Here is a 14555-nt window from a genome sequence, read left to right as displayed (position 1 = left end):
TTTAGTACAATGGGACCAAGAGTCATGAGTGTGTAGTGATGAGAATTTAGAGTTTATAAGACAAGAAAATTTAAATGGATTTAAGCACAGGCATTGGGGAGAGAGAAGGGTCCTTGGGAAAAGGACAGTGTAGTGAGAATCTTGGAATTTTGGTTTCTTTGTTTACTGGCTGTTTGGTGTGTCAACTTGACACACGAGTCATCAGAGAAGAGCCTCAGTTGAGGAAAAGCCTCCATGAGATCCAGCTGTAAGGCATGTTCTCAATCAGTTGTCAATGGGGGAGGGCCCAGCCCATGGTGGGTGATGCCATCTTTGGACTGGTCCTTATGGGTTTTATAAGAAAGTAGGCTGAGAAAGACAGTAAGCAGCACCCCTCCATGGCCTCTGCATCAGTTCCTGTCTCTAGGATCCAGCCCTGCCTCAAGCAGGGATGTATAGCAGGGAGTCCCTGACTTGCCTTCCTTTGGTGATGAACAGCAATGTGGAAGTGTAAGCCATTGTGTTTCATCACAGCAATAAAAACTCTAATTGAGACTCATTGAAAAACAGAAATATTATGGGGAGGTATTTTTGTTTTTGATTCCAGATGTAGGGCTATGAGGCTGCTTTGGACTGTCCACAGCAGCTGACTACGATTTGCCTGGTGCTCTAGCAGCAGCGTGATTTTGCCAGCTGCAGGTAGTTTCTGCAATTGTGTGATATTTGGAATTCTGGGGACTTTTTAGAGGGTCCCTGAGAGGTGGGAGGGGTTGTTGTTTGTTTGTTGCAATTTGTTATTTAGTTGTGCACAGAGAAGAAACAAGAAGAGATTAGATCTAATTTGCTCCAAGGAATTCAATGCTCCTGTTCAGCAGGAAGTAATGTAACAATGCCACCCTCTTTCCAACCCTTGACCTTATTCAGGGATCTCTTTCTTCTCTCCCCTGTCTTTCCCTTCTATCTAATGTTAGGGAGTTGGAAGAAAGGGCGTGGGGAAGGATAGAAGAAAAAAGAACCTACAAAGCAGCCCAAGCCCAGCCAGAGACGGCACATACTCTTGGGACAGACGTCTTAGGACAGCCATGGTTTCTTCCCACAATCAGCTCCTTAAAGGCAGGGGTGTTTTTAGCTTGTTGACTACTGGATCTATCATCTGGTCAGGAAAGATCTGCACATAGTGAATGAATAGTGAATGTTAATTGACTGCAAACTCATTCCCTTTCACTCAGAACTAGAAGCTGGCAGCAAAGCCAAAGTCAGAAAGTAGGTGTACTTTGTGGGAGTGAGGAAGGACCTGGGGAGGTGTGGTGATTGGAATAACAATGGCACCAACAGCCTCATATGTTTGCATGCCTGGAGTAGGAAAGTGACTGAATGCTATAAACCAGCTTAAAGGGCAGTCCTAGTAGGAGCTTAGAAGACAGTAATAATGACGGCAATGTGGACTATGGAGACCCAGCCTAAGAAACTCCAGCGGAAACAATATTAGCAACCAGGTAAGGGACAATTCTTGTGATATTTTGGCAAAAAACAAAATGAACACAGAAAAACATGGCTGCTTTCTGCCCTTGTCTGAAGAACCTGCCTGGAGCTTGAAGCTTGGAAGAGTTCGGAATGAACTTCGTCGATTTTAGAAAGCAGAGGAGATTTCACGACAGTTTAATATTGACTCTATTGCGGGGTTACTAGAGGTTACTGCTTGCAGCTCTACAATGAAAAAGAGCAAGCAGGGCAAAGACGAATACAGAATGTAGAGTTTGAGGAGAAAAGCTTTGTGGTGAAGGCGTGCACTAAAATGGATGAAGCAAGGTAAGAAGTAGAATAAAGGGTATGGTGCTCTCGGGGAAAGACTCCACCCACCTGATACCACAGTTGGTTGAAAGTGTGTGCCACAAAGGGAAGCAGAATTCAAGGCCCATGCAAGTGCAGTTCAAGGAGGGTTCAGGTCATTGCCAAGCAGGCAGCAGGAGTTTGCAGCATTAGCCATGTGGTTCTGGCTTCAGAGAAGGACACAGGGGCAAATGGTTTGTGAAGTCTTCATCCATGGCTAAGGAAAGCTGCTGAGGGAGGCCATGTGTCAGGGAAGTCCCTGCATGGAGGCCCAAAGAGGACGCTTGGTAAAGCATGGACAGTGAAGCCTGGGTGCCGGGGACCCCAAGACACTGAAGACCAGGGCCTGTGGATACCCACCAAGAGCAGCCGAAGACTGGGAGTGCAGCCAAGCCAAGAGAGAGAAGAGCATGGCAGCCTGCAGTACCGGAAGGATAGAGCCATTTCAGTCCTTTTACATCAGACACAGTTATGGGATTCAGTTTTCCCTGCTGGGTTCAGTCTTGTTCTGTTCTGCATTTCCTCAGTGTACTCCCCTTTCTTCCTTTTGTAATAGTATTTTTGATTTTATAAGGGTTATAGTTAAGAGTTTTCCTCAAGTCTTAGGACTTTTTTTTTTCTTTTTTGTTTTTGTTTTCGGAACTGAGGACCAAACCCAGGGCCTTGCGCTTGCTGGGCAAGTGCTCTACCACTGAGCTAAATCCCCAACCCAAGTCTTAGGACTTTTAAACCATGTTGAGACTGAGAGACTATGGGAACTTTTGAAGCTGGACTAAATATATGTTTGCATTATGATGTGGCTATAAGTCTCTATGGACCAGGGAGTGGAATGTGGTGGTTTGAATGAGAATGGCCCTCATAGGTTCATCTATTTGAAAGCTTGGTTCACAGTTGATGGAACTCTTTGGGAAGGGGGTGATGCCTTGTTGGAGAAGGTGTCAGTAGAAATGGGTTTGAAGGTACCAAAAACCAGTGTCATTCCCAATAAGCATTTGCATTTGTTTGCTCCCTCCTCCCCTCCCCTTTCCTTCCTCCCCTCACGATTATGAATCAGGGTGATGCTTTCAGCTACCATTCAACACCATGTCTCCCTTTTTGCTGCCATGCTCCCCACCATGCTAGTCATGGACTCATCTTCTGAAACCATAGGTCCCCAAGAAACAGTTTCTCCATAAGTCACCAACATCATGGTATCTTATCCCAGCAATAGAAAAGCAACTTAAGTCAAAGGGGAGAAGTGTTGCCAGGAATTCTTCTGTGTAGCTCACTGAATCACCTAGCATAGCAAGTTAGCAAGACACAGGAATCCAGCTGTCTGCCGGTCCATCTAGGGATGGCAGAGTGTTCCTCCACACCCTAGGAATCAGAACTCAGGTCCTTGTGCTTGTGTGAAAAGCACTTTACTAACTGGGCCATCTCTCCAGTCCCAAGTGTCATATTTGGGAGATTCCAGTCCAGTGAACTTGGTTTTTTCCTTAAGACAACAACAAGAAAAAACAAGGCAATGCTGATTTTACCAAATGCGAAGCCCCTGCTGTTGACGGTCAAGGACATGTCTCTTTCTGTGCAGAGCCCTCCTGGTATCAAATCTGCACTGGTGGAGAAGCCCCCTGTCAAAACATACAGACCTCAGAGAGGAGGTGTATCTGATGCACTCAGATGCAAATTGAGCACACTTACAACAATTGTGCAAACTACAAGGTGAGATACACACTTATCACGTCCAATCCACCATACTTGGCAATTTAGATAAAGTATTACCCTCTCTCTTAACTTAATGAGTTTATAATTCTGTACCTCAATCATCTTTGACTTTAACTTGTATTACCATCTGGAAATCATTTTTAGACCTAGAACATCTAAAATCCTAAACAACTTAAGTTTCATTGTGAGACTATATCTAGTCTTCCACTGTGTCAGAGACTTGAGAAGGAATAAATATATTTGTGTATCTAGGAATGCAGCTTCCAAATTTTAAACAATGGGCAGAGTCTGCTGACTACCTGGACAGTGCTTAACATTTCTTATAACATTGCAGCATCTACCTTCAGCCTTCTGGCCCAGAACATTTGACACTGAAACAGGAATTATGAATGACTAGCTTACCCTGTCTTGGCAGAGCTTAGCAAGCTACTCTGTCTGCAGATAAAATTAGGACATTTCTTGCCCAGTGCCTAGCTAGCTTGGCACATTTGAAACAACTCCATGTGGAATTATTAATGTTCACCACCTTCTTTGAAGTGGATTGGGTATGCTAGCAGGAGCAGACATGTCTCTTAGACACAAGACCTTTTAATAATGAAAACAACCTTAAATGCCATTTTCTATGGATCACTGGCACTTTTGAAGGCCATCTATGTGTATATAGCATAACTGAATTGTCAAACATTATTTTTAGCTATTTACTATTTGAATAACCTTGAAAACATTTTATTGTAATTAACTAAATTAGAATCTACTATGACTGCAAGTTTGACTATCTGACTATAAACTTGCATTACTTTATTATCCTAAGGAGTTTGTAACAGCAGCTATTGAAAGGACTGGGATTAAACCTTGTATTCTTAAATGACTTGCGTAGGCACAATGCCTATTTCAAAGTAACAATTAAAAATTAAAAATTTTGTATCTATATAAAGGTTTATACCAATGAAATCCTTAAACCTGTATCAATATACAAATTCTGTATTAATGTAATAAAAATAACCTCAGTCTGCATCAAAATATAAAGTGTCAGACTTTGGTTATAAAATGCTTTTGTTTACGAGTAGATTTAAAAATCCATCCCCATTTGTAGGATATTACTATATCCTGATTTTACTTTTAAGTCCCCTTTCCTTTGACCAAAGAAAGAAAGGAGGATAGAGAAGAGGAAGGGAAAGAGAAATCCCTGAGTCTAAGCTCTCTATTTAGTTTTCTCCCTGTCCAAAACTATAGTTACTTGTAAATTATCCCTTAAAATGACAACATATTTGTAATTCATAAAATAACTAAAACCACCCACCCCAACTTAACAGATTGAACAATGGTCTTCTTTTAACTGCTTCCTGCTTAATTGAGGTAAAGAATTCCTAAACCAGTAGGAAATTGAAAAAAATGGTTAAGTCCAAACAAAGCCAGCTGGCATTATTTATTGTCGAGTCTTTATGTGGATGAGAAAGCTCAGTGCTTAACTGAGGTCCTGACTGAAAGGGTCTGATAAGGCTGGATGAACTGAGTCATCAAGGATTAGCAGCCATTTCTGAAGCTGTTCTGAAAGCAAGTCTCTGGAAAGAGCATCAGCTGAGGCAGGATCAGGCAGGGAACCGGAAAAGCAGGTCATTTCAGCATCCCTGATGGTGAATCTTGTCAGGCCTGCCCTCTTGTTTCATTCTGTAATATACAAACATTATAACCAGTATTTATCTCTACAAAGACTTTTGTATGGAATGTTCAAGGTGCACAGATCAGGTGAGGATGAATTTTTGCTCATCGTTTGAGCAAGTGAAAGACAATTGTCTTTTCTTTTTATTAGTTTGATCAATAACCAAATTGTAATAAATCTTCATTCATGCAATACGAAGGATGGCGTGATGAATTTTGAGGACTCTGTAGCCTACAGATCCATTGGCTATGTACAGCTGAAGATTTCGCTAGAAACGTTTCAGTCAGTTTTAGGGCTGTTTCCACGTAGAGGATTCAGTAAATCATGTAACCTCTCCTGTTTGGTCTTGATTTTTTTCTTCTTGTCTGTAGCCAAGATTTTTAGGGGGTTTTCTTCCATCAGATCTAATCCTATTGTTTTAGAAGAAGTCCAAAGTCTTATTTTCTTTCCTGTTAACACACAAATATGCCCCTCTCCAAAAATGGCATGTCCTTGGTCCGGCAACCCAAAACCATCAAAAGAATAGATTGATTCAATTTAGCAGCCTCTGTTTTATCTAGGCCTGCTCAACTCTATCCTCTCAAAGAGAGAATTTGTATTATAATCACTGAACTTATAACCCCCTTAATTTTGATAATTATAGCAATTTAAACCAATTAAAAGCAATTATTATTTTTTGAGGCAGGGTTTGTCTGTGTGGCCTGAGCTGAGCTGGATTTGTTTATAAATTAGGTTGGCTTCAGACTTACAAGACACCTAACTGTTGCATGCCTTTGCTTTCTAAGCATTGAGATCAAAGGCCTGGATTGATCATTCATCCATGCATTCTTAAAACATATCAATTTCCACTTACTTCTCCCTTCTATCCTTAAAAACATGCATATCGATTTCCATTCTCTTTCTTTGGAGATTAATAGCTCTATGGATAAACATACCCCTTTCTCTTTATAGAAATTAATATTCTTTTCTATATTTAACATCATTTCAATTCCCTTCTATTTACCATACAAGCCTATTTTTAGGCCAACATATGTATTATGGGCTAAGCTAAGCAGTTCTAACATTCCCATTGGCTCAGTGATTAAGAGCACTGACTGCTCTTCCAGAGGTCCTGAGTTCAAATCCCAGCAACCACATGGTGGCTCACAGCCATCTGTAATGGGATCCGATGCCCTCTTCTGGTGTATCTGAAGACAGCGACAGTGTACGCACATACATAACTAAAGACTGCAGTTGCTTATGATAGCATTGACATCTTACATTTCCATTCTCCCCTTAAAAAAACCATTGAAGGCAATTTCCATTTATTATTCCCTTCTTCAGAGATTAATAGCTCTGTGGAAGAATATATCTATATTGAAACCCGTTCCTTTAGATAGCACTGACAACTTACATTTCCATTCTCTGTAATTTTTTGATTGCAGGAGGCATGTAGGCTTGATTTCTGCCCTTTGAGTAGCAGGGCTTTGCCTGTTTCGTTGTACGGCGGGGGCCTTTCACATATACATGACTAAGCTGCACCTCCAAGGCAGCACAGCAGCATTTGAGAAGATGCAGGCTGGAGTCAGAGCCTGCTGCTCAGTGTATCTGGTTCAGTTTGGGGGGTACCGCTGTGTCTTAGCTTACACTATGAACCATGGAATCAGGTGGACAAATTAGCACGTTGTTGTAGTTGTTGTTCTAGTCTAGAAACCTCCACTGGATTGGGGAAAAAATGCTCAGCTAGGAAACTAATTCTCCCTGACTTCTAATCAATGTGTTCGTGTTTCCAATTGGGATTCTGACATTAATTGTTAAAGTGAGATTTGCCCCACATTGAGCTGCCCCCTCGCTGCCATCTGGGAGGAACAGTGCAGGGCTCACTGGAGATTGGCTATTCTCCTATTCAGTTACCCCCATGTGTTTACAAAGATTGAGGTAAGGAAACCTGGGCAGGTAGCAGAGGGAGGCCTAGCAGGGACACTTCTTTGCCTGCCCAGAGTTCCAGAGAGCACCTGTGCTTTGGCCAAATCCCTTCTGCTGTGTGAACAAGTCCTGTGAGAAGGCCTCTTCTGCTGGTCTCCTGGAAAGACAAAGGCTGGGGGCCTAGCATGGCGAGCTGTGAGGTCACAGTGCATCCCCACCACCCTTCTCAGGTGTCCTCCTTTGCATGGGACTAATGCTGGCACAGTGTGTGTGTGTGTGTGTGTGTGTGTGTGTGTGTGTGTGTGTGTCCGGAGTCCTCCGGGCTGTGAGTGACACAGAGAATATCTAGCTTGGCTTTTCCCCCATCTCAGTGTCTAGAATTCAGGAAGCCAGAACATGCGGATGATCAGATGTGCTGTTAGACAATCTTCTGGGACTGCTTTCTGGGTTGGCATCCAGACACTGGAAAGATAAAGGGCTCCTCCAGCTTGCGGTGGAGCGCCAGCGGACGGGTCCCTGAGAGTCCATAGTCTGTACTGGAAGCACAGGGGCTGAACCTACATGCACGGAACCTTTCAGGTCATCCTCCTGCTGCATGACCCCCTGCCTGGGCCCCGAACATTTTATTTTCTACCTCCCTCCATAGGCTCAATTAATGCATGAAGTCATTCAAATGTCACTGAACCGACCCTGTGGAGAGCTGTCTTCTCCAGAAGAAGATGGAGATGTTCCCTGTGGTCAAGCCCTGCAGACACAACCTCCAGAGTGAACATGTATATGAGGAAGTAATGCCTACCTTGGGAAACGGAGTCAATTAGAACTCAGACACCATGGTTTTGTTTCATTTTATTTTTTTGTTTTTATATTTGAAAAAACTAATATTTCATGGGGAAATTTCCTATCTGAGTAGATGTAGAAAAGCTTTTGCTTTTCTAGACAGCACACTTCTGCAGAGACAGTGCCGGGGACAGTGGACAGGGGTGCCTGGGACATATGGTGGCTGTAATGTGTGCTGACAGGCATGAGCTCTGGTCACAGACTCTCTGAACAGCTGGGCCTGGCTGTTGTAGTCCATCCATTTGTCTGTGGAAGGTTGGCTGTGTACCTTGGAATTGTTTCCTTGTGTTTTCTGTCTTTCTACAATGGCAGTCCTATGGAGGCAAACATGCCTTCTCATGGACCCTGAGGTGGTTCTTTGTGCAAACTTTTCTTTGAGGCTGTCCTGGCATGGCCAACCCCCACTTTCTTCTGTAGAATAGGCCTGAGCTAGATTGTGAAGTCTTGAGCCTCAGCTACCTGTGGGGGCAGAAACACCCTGCTCATGACTGAGTCTTGACTTTGGAAAGTGGCTGATGAGGCCTTGAGTTTTTGCAGGGAGTTCTCCTGCACTTTATATTTACTTGACATAGTTTGTTAAAAAGCCTTTTACCTGTCCCCAAATGTCTTTCTGCAAGATTTGAGGAATTGCTTTCATGATTATCTGACTCATAGGCTTGGGCAAGTCTCCTCTGTGAAAGGTGTCTGCCATGCCTGGGGCCCCTAAAGCCCTCATTGTTGTCAGTTAGATGAAAGATATTCATAGTCCGTAGTTGCTCTGACTTCAAGTCATGGCCTTCTCGCTGCTCCAGGACTGCAGCATATCACCCACACAGCTCAAGGCGTGGTCGAAGCTCTCTGTTCCTTTCTCTTTCCACAGCTTCAGTTCTACCTCTTGTTAATCTGCAGCTCCAGTGTCTTCTGCACATCAGACTTGATGAACAAGGGTTCTCCAGCCTCTCGCTGCCTGTATCCAGGGTCTGTCCAGAACGAGGCCTCTTGGAAGCTAAAATGGAGATCCTCTTGCAGGGTCTCACCATGTGATGAGTTTGAGTGACACCACGTCCTGGCAGCTGCCTTGTACCAGGAAGAGCTTGATTGAGATAGACATTGGCTTCATTGGGGTTGGCTTGTGCCCGGTGGTCAGTGGATGCCATGCCGTGAATATTTAACCATAGGGTGAGATGCCCAAACTGTAGGAAGCTTCCCAGCACAGAGGGCCACCGAGAGGTATTGGCCCATCCTTGTGCTTGTCTCCCAGCGGCTCTTTGGATGGACTTTATAGCCTTTAACTGGGGTTTATATTCTATTCCTGGAGCTGATGTTTTAATGCCATTTCCAGGGACCGATGATTTAGGGTGTGCGGTTATAATCCGTTCCTGGGAGAGTTGACGTTTGGTTTGAAATCAGGCATGGTCCTTAAATGGAGTTTATGGCCTCCTTGCCAATGGAGCCTGCCATTTACCATCCTTATTTTTTTTCCTTGACTTGCTGTGGTCCATTTTACCGTCTGACAGAGACAACCCCTGCAGCCCCATTCACTCCCTGATGATGGGGGGTAAGTCTGTATTCTTTCTCCCTTGAAAACCTCAAGTGTGCATGGCCCCTGTGAGATCCACCATGGGTGTAGTGGGTCGGTGTTCTCTCTCCTCAGTAACTAGAAGCTTAGCTCTTAACTGCCATGTTGTTTCCTGAGGCCAGAAGTGACTCAAGTCCTGATCTCACGTCCTGGAGTGCATCACCCCCTTCACATGAGCTCAGCTGACTAAGAAAATGTCTGAACATGAGTGTTAGGAGGGGACAGAGGAACCAGCTCCCCCACCCTCTCTCCCTCACAATTGTGGTTAAGGATGTTCCTTGTCTACCACTTCAACACCTTATCTCTCCTTTTACTGCCATGCTCCCCACCATGCTACTCATGGATTCATCCTCTGAAACCATAGGTCCCCAAGAAACAGTTTCTCCGGAAGTCTTCATAGTCATGGTATCTTATCACAGCAATAGAAAAGCAACTTAAGTCAAAGGGGAGAAGTGTTGCCAGGAATTCTTCTGTGTTGCTCTCTGAATCAGCTCGCATAGCAAGTTAGCAAGACACAGGAATCCAGCTGTCTGCCTGTCCATCTAGGTACGGAGGAGTGTTCCCCCACACCCTAGGAATTAGAATTTGGGTCCTTGTGCTTGTGTGACAAGAATTTTACTGACTGGGCCATCTGTCCAGTCACCAGAATCATTTTTGAGACATTCCAGTGCAGTGAACTTGGTTTTTTCCTTAAAACAAAAAAAGAAAAAGAAAAGGAAAAACAAAAACAAAACTAGGCGATGCTGATTTTACCAAGTGCAAAGCCCCTGCTGTTGGCTGTCAAAGACATGTCTCTGTGCAGAGCCCTCCTGCTATCAAATCTGCACTGTGGAGGAGCCCCCTGTCAAAGCATGCAGACCCCAGAGAGGAGGTGTATTTGATGCACTCCTTCTGTAGAAGGTGTTCTTAGGATCAGTCCCACAGCCTGACCCTGAATGCATGACTCGGTCCTGAGAACCGAGTGAATTCAGGAGAGAGCTGCAGTTTCAAAGGCATCCACTACTCTTACTCCTTGGACATTAGTGTTCAAGAACATTAAAGTCTCTCTGTGGTGCTTCGTTTAGTGCTGGTGGCTCCCGAACTTTCTTTCCCCCGCCCACTTTGGCATGACTATTGTCCTTGTTGAGGTCATTTTCAGTCATGTTGGCGAGACTGTGGACGTAGCTTCTGACATTTCTTGGAGGCAGCTCTCACAGCAACCTCCTGATCTCTGGCTCTTATAGTCTTTCCAGCCCTATCCTGCAGTGTTCATGCAGCTGAGGTGTGGGACTTGTTTTGTACTGGTATGCTTTGGAACTGGACTCCACACTGCATTTGGATTTTTTCGGTCTTTCCGTAATGCTCTCCATACCAAACGGTCAGCCCTAAAGATGTACGTAGAAATAACATCATGCAGACTTAGCCGGCTGCACTTAGCGATCCATGTGCTCTTCCACAACGAAATATAACAACCAATGAACAGAGTCATGATGCTGGGGGAGTAAGGAGTAGTATATGGGAGCATTTGAAGGAAGGAAAGTAGGGAGAAATGATATTAAAATTTGAAAAAGACAGACAGAAAGAAAGAGAGGAAGGAAGACCCTGAGCTTCACAAGTTCTTGTTTAGCCATTAATTTACTAATTACTTAATGGGAAAACTCATCTTTAGTGCTTTTCCAGTGTGAGTGTGTGTGTGTGTGTGTGTGTGTGTGTGTGTGTGTGCGCGCGCCTGAGTATTCATGTGTACATATATGGCTATATGTATGCATGTATGTCGGAGTACATGCATGTGCACGGGTATGTACATGTGTTTTGAGGCTAGGCATTGACATTGGGTGTCCTCTTCAGTCATTCCCACCTTGTGTTTGGGGACAGACTGTCTCACTGAACATGACCCTTGCTAACTTGTTTTGACTGGTTGTCCAGCAAGTCCCAGGCATCTGACCTGTGTCTGCCATTCTACCTCATGAGGTACACATGTGTTCCGTCATTCCTACCTTTTTAGGTATGTTCTGGGGGATGGAGTTTAGGTCCTCAACCTTGTGTGGAAAGCATCTGACTGACTGAGTTTTCACCCCAGCCCATCTTTAGCATCCTTGTGAGATGGATGGACACAGTAAGAAGGCCTTTCTACTGGGTTTAATAATGCATTTCCAAACTCTGAGAAGCTTTTTCTCATTCTCATGCTCTAATGGAAAGGTTTTTCTTTGTCATCCCCTACCCCTCTCCTCGGAGCCTTTCTCTCTTTAGTGTCATAAATCCATGAAATCACCTTGCCTGTACACAGTATGTTTGTGAGAATTCAGAACAATGAGTTTGCTCCACAGCACCAAACATGAGCCTAAGACATTTTCTCCATCTCTTCCAGAAGAGAACGATGGGCTTCTGTAGCTAGCTGACAGGTCAACCTGTCTTTTGTTAGTGTGTTTGATTCCTTTACTTTTACTGTCTTTTTAGAGTTCCCAAAGCAAAGTATTCAGCTATCCTGAGCTCATATCTTGTCCACAATGAAATGAGAAACATACAAAAAAGTGTCACTGACATCAGTTAGGCAGATGGCGACTTAAACTGGGAAAATAAGACAGTGCCCCTCATTGGAGGGTGACAAAACTTTCTGTGTGTTCTTTTTGGATGGGAGGTTTATCCCAGGAGACATGGAGAAAACGAATCACAGACCAAAGTAATGGTTGCACCAAAGCCCAGCTTGGTGAACCCAGTAGGTTTCTGTTGAGGTTACTAGCAGGAAGAGGGCCAATATGGCTCCAGTTCACATGAAGTGCATGTCTGGGGCATTCCTTGCAAGCAGCGTGACAGGTCCCAAGTATTTCCTGTACAGGGCTCAGCTAGTGGAAGTCTGCTCCTGTTGAGGTTGGGGGGGGGGCTTCCCCAAACCTGTGGGATGTGTTGTCTTCCTGAGTCTCCCAGGCACCTCCTAGAGAGGAAGTGACAAGTTTGAGGACACCATTACACAACGTGCATGGGTCAAAGGCCAGAATCATTGAAAACCCTGGAGAACACATTAATTTGTCAGCATACACATTCAATCTGAAAGTCTGTATGGAGGTCATAGACTAACGGGGGAACTGAATTCCAGTGCTGTACCCTAAGCAGAGAACCCAGTTTGGTGGCCCTATCATCTGATGGTCTGGAGAGGTTCAGAAACCTTTGGAATACAAAATTTCAGCTGAAGCAATGAGCAGTGGTCCATTACTCAATGGTATTGCTGACATTGGATTGAAAGGGAGGGGAAGCCTGGAGCTGAGTCAGTTCCTGGACATCGAGCTGAAGGACACCAAGCCAGAGCTGAGTCTGTTCTTGAAACTCTTCAAGGCTTCACCCAAACCCATCAAACTAACATAGCAACCACTCAAAATTTTTCTAATGTTGCAACTGCACATCTAGGCAATCATGGGAGTGGCTACCTAAGCAGTGGAGAAGATCCCCCTAACCCTTCAGAATAGGGGGTCTGCAAGTTCCTCTGGTTGTCACCATTTTGATGAGTGATTTTCCCCCAAATGCTGTTAGTTTTTGAATAAATTCTGTTTTCCTTTGCCTGCTCTGAGTCTGGGGTCATTCTTCAACAATTCTCAGACACTTGGGGCTTTAGGTGACCGTCCTGCTGCTGCTGAGGGCCTTTTAGGGAAATGTTCATGTAAACTGTGAGATGTGTATCTGGAGGGCTTCTCTCTGAGGGGCTCTGGGATCCACATAGAGATCTCTGCACAGTCTCCATAGGAAGAGATAGCCTTGGGCGACTGGTGCGTTGCCTTAAGACTCGGATGCCGTAGTCGATCTCTGACTATCTTCATGCCAGAACTCTGGAGTCAGGGGTAAGTTCTTGCATATCCTGGAAAGCATCTGCAATCTGTGGAGGGTTTCTGTGCTGTAGGAATCCACCTGCTGCTCAGACCACAGCACCTGAGTCAGCCCTTCCCCGACACATGTACTAAACAGCACACTACTTAGACACCGAATGTCCAGCCGACAGGTCATGGCCCAGGATCCTTACCTAGGAGGTTTACACCATTGGGGGTATTGTATTGATGGACACACACCCTCATCTTCTTCCCTTTCTTGCTTAGGAATCAGAGAGCCTGCCTTCAAGCTTATATTGTGAGACCTCCTCCCATACTCAAAAGGACAGAAGAACTGCCCCCTATGTCTGCAATGTGAGCCCTGGATTTCTGTCATCAGAGCCTTCTGTGCATACCATTATGCTGATCTGGTGCTGGACCCTTAACTCCCCTCAGAGCCTCCTCCATCTGGCTATCGACTGCCTGCCTTCTAATGGCACTAGCAACACTTCTCATAAACTCCATACCCCCAGTAATCCATCTCGCTATCCCTCAAGTTTACACCTGAGACCTCTCCTGTGGGGCTGAATGTCCTCCTGTTGACGACCTCCCTGCCATCTCTCCTGGTGATAGGTTACTGTGTGGTGTCACTGTGAGATCTCCAGTGTTCTATGTAGTACTGTATGGGATTATCTGTGGTCTCTGGGAGTCTGTATGAGCTTTGTATGTCAATGAGAGGTCTCTGGACTGTTTCTGTCAGGAGTCTATCATCTGTGTGAGGGTGCTGTGTGAGGTCTCTGGGAGGCTGGGTGATATCACTGTGAAGTAGTAGCACCCAGAGGCAATTGTATGTATATGTGTGTGTGTGTGTATGTATGTATGTATATGTGTGTGTGTGTGTGTGTGTGTGTGTGTGTGTGTGCGCACGCACGCGCATGTGCATGTGTATGTATGTTAGGGCATGAGAAATTTCCGAGGTCTCCATGTCTTTATCAAAAGTCTCTCTGCAAACTATTTGAAGACTACAGTCTGCTACGTTTATATATATTTTTCAAGTTGTAAGATGGATTAGCTGTCAGAAGTCTCCTTGGGGATCCTCGTCAGGTCTTCAGTGCGGAACTTTGAGGTGGGTTTGTCTGAGTCTCTGAAAGTCTGTAGGTGGTGTCTCTCTGTGAGGGCTCCACAGTGCTCTGTCTGTGGGGTTTTGCATGCATGACTGTGGGGGCCTGGGTAGACTTCTGAGGATCCATATGTGGATTAAATCGACAGGTCTCCCCAGGAGGAACGTGATGAGTGTCAGTGGATTTCT

At 44.7% G+C, this 14555-nt stretch overlaps 1 long non-coding RNA gene across 1 annotated transcript in view; it reads left to right on the top strand.

Moving 5' to 3' along the window:
- The window catches only part of LOC102554142 (uncharacterized), a 44947-nt gene extending 30969 nt beyond the window's left edge, over nt 1–13978 (top strand). The window contains exon 5 of the long non-coding RNA XR_005495403.2: nt 13535–13978. This is a non-coding gene — a long non-coding RNA (uncharacterized LOC102554142). The remainder of the gene's footprint in view (nt 1–13534) is intronic.
- Nucleotides 13979–14555: the final 577 nt, after the last annotated feature.

This window comes from Rattus norvegicus, chromosome 17 (genome assembly GCF_036323735.1).
Source record: "Rattus norvegicus strain BN/NHsdMcwi chromosome 17, GRCr8, whole genome shotgun sequence".
Classification (NCBI taxonomy): Eukaryota; Metazoa; Chordata; class Mammalia; order Rodentia; family Muridae; genus Rattus; species Rattus norvegicus.
The sequence above is the reverse complement of the archived record's forward strand: the minus strand, read 5'-3'. Positions and strand labels throughout refer to the sequence as shown.